The sequence below is a fragment of the Pteropus vampyrus genome, unplaced genomic scaffold, assembly GCF_000151845.1.
Source record: "Pteropus vampyrus isolate Shadow unplaced genomic scaffold, Pvam_2.0 Scaffold2, whole genome shotgun sequence".
NCBI classification, from domain to species: Eukaryota; Metazoa; Chordata; class Mammalia; order Chiroptera; family Pteropodidae; genus Pteropus; species Pteropus vampyrus.
This window is the reverse complement of record NW_011888783.1, coordinates 12,954,487-12,957,197: the sequence shown is the minus strand read 5'-3', so window position 1 is coordinate 12,957,197 and position 2,711 is coordinate 12,954,487.

Genomic DNA, 2,711 nt, shown 5'->3' with positions numbered 1-2,711 from the left:
TTTAATAAATAGACGGCTCCTTAATTCCATCTTCCATGTATTCATTTCACAAACAGTTGTTTAGCATTTACTGTATTCCAGGCTCTAGGGACAAAAAAAAAAAGACTAAGACCAAACCTCTGCCTTTGATTTGGGATCTCACAGTCTATAGCACCAAGAAGAGTGGGAGTAGAGAAGAATACTGAGAAGGGTGGGAAAATGAATTCAGCATTTCTGGTTTGTTTTTAAACTGGCAGTATCCTTGTTCCCTGTTTGGTTCACGAGGTCACTGAAGAAGTCAATGGTTGGGGAAGAAAATGAGAAGGTGATAGCATTCATAAGATAGTCCAGAGGTCTGTGATAGAGAGCTACACAATAAGATGTGTGATAATATGGCCTCAATTACCATTTCCTCTTCATTCTCAGTTAATTTACAAAGGGCTTACTTATAAAGGTGGAGTATTGGTAAACTCCAAGAATAGTGAAGGAACTTAGGACTTGCAGCAGCAGAGAAGTCACCGCCCCTAGACTTGATAGAAGGAAGGAGAAAAAGGTTACCAGGACCTAGGAGAGAGGCTGGTGTAATGAAAACTGCCTTGAAAGAACCAGTGACAGGCTGTCAAAAGACATCGATGACTCAAGCTGACAGCAAAGGAGGAATATCAGGAATAAAATCCTTGATCTCAGTCTCCTCCCTCTCTCCAATAGTGACCAGACCCAACTCGAAGCTAGAGGCTACTGGAGCTTGTTGATAGAATCCATATAGGTTGTCCTCCCTGGGAAGAGAGTAGGGACAAAGGAAGATCTGTATAAGATCTGGAGGGCAAATGAAAAATACTTTGTCCAGTATGAAACCTTGAAGAGGTCCCCTTAGGAAGTAATGGTTGCTATAGCTCCAAAGAATTTTCTGTGTAATTCTGCCCTCTTCTGCTCACCTGCTAATTCCATCAAAATCATCTGTAACACACTCTACAACAGAACCCTCTAAGGGCACTAACCTTGAAAAGATGTGATATTGTGAAGATAGATCAGTCAGCTCAAGGAATAGTGAGCTCTGCCGACTCCCTCTCCATCTACTCCTCCCCTTTTCACCAAATTATAAATATTGACCAAGTAACCTCTCGTTGGAAAAAATAAAGGAGGATTCCTATTTGTAGTCTGCAAGAAAAAGGGCTTCCTTTTTGATCTAAATATTCATTACTTTACCATTGCCATTGTCAATTGGCATTTACTGAGCACTCAATGTGCAAAGCACTGGGTTACACACAAGATAACTTTTGTTATTCCAGAGAGGGCCCATTAAATTTTAGTACTGGATAGAACTTTAGAGATCATCTAATACTCCACTTTTATTTTGCACATGTAGAACTTAAGATCTAGAACAGAAACATAACTCCTACAAAGTCACCTGCCAAGCACAACCTCTGATCTGCAACTGATTCCATCCCTCCCTTACCACAATTTGATACCAACCTCTTGAAGCCTAATGAACTTCTGTTTCCTAAGCTTCTCTCCTAATCATTCCCTGTCCTAAAACAGACTTCTATTGTATAAACAATAGGCATCATCAGAAAGGCTGATGCAATTTTCAAAATGAAACATTCACTTCAAAAAAAATTTTAATTGCATATTATTATTTTAGGAAGTACGAATCCACAGGATCAAACGAAAGATGGGCTATTCCAATTCCAAAAAGATTAAAAGTCTCTGAACTGTAAGTTCCACAGAGATGTTTATCTTTATAGGAATTTAGTATCAGAAGTGGTCATAGTCTGTGCCAAATCCCAAACCTGAGGTACTGTAATGGTGGGATTCTTCAGAGAAACAAAACCAATAGGATTATATATAGAGAGAGGATAGGTAGGTAGATAGATAGGTAGACAGACAGACAGACAAGTAGGAATTGGCTCACACAATTATTGAGGCTGAGAAGTCCCACGATCTGCTGTCTACAGCTGGAAATCCAGGAAAGCCAGTGGTTTAATTCAGTCTGAGTCCTGAAGCCTGAGAAAAAGGGGAGCAAATGATGTAAATTCCAGTCCAAGGGCAAGAGATGTGGTGAGTTGTCCCAGCTCAGGTGGTAAGGGAGGAAAAAAGGGGTGAACTACTTCTTCCTCCACCTTTTGTTCTATTCAGGCCTTCAATGGAACAGATGATGCCCAGCCACATTGGGGAAGGCAATCTATTTTACTGGGTCCACCAATTCCAATACTAATCTCATCCAGAAAAACCTTCACAAACACACCCAGAAACAATGTTTAACCTGAGCACCCCATGATCCATTCAAGTTGACATATAAAATTAAATTTTGTAAGCACCTTTTTTTCCCACCCTCTTTATGTAAAATCTCAACATGTGTCTGTTTAAATTGTCATTCCCTATCGTAGTAGTGATTTCATCTTAATCCAGTAAAATTTTGTAACCCACAGTAACTCACAAGAAAATAATAAAAATATAAAGTAGTTGTGTGGATTAATATATGCCAGGCAGGGTAAATTAGATTAGCACTCTCCAGCTCCGCATTTGGGAATGAAGTATGTTTCTTTCACTGCAGGAGAAGAAACTACATGTAAATTCTCAAGCATGTATTTACATGATACTTGGACAAATATAGTTGTGTTTCAAAGTATAATTAACTAAATTCCTAGTATCATTAACCAAATTAACAAATTGCCCTCAATAGCTCTTAGGCTCTTGGCAATTATTGTGTATGGTAAATTGTAATAGTATTA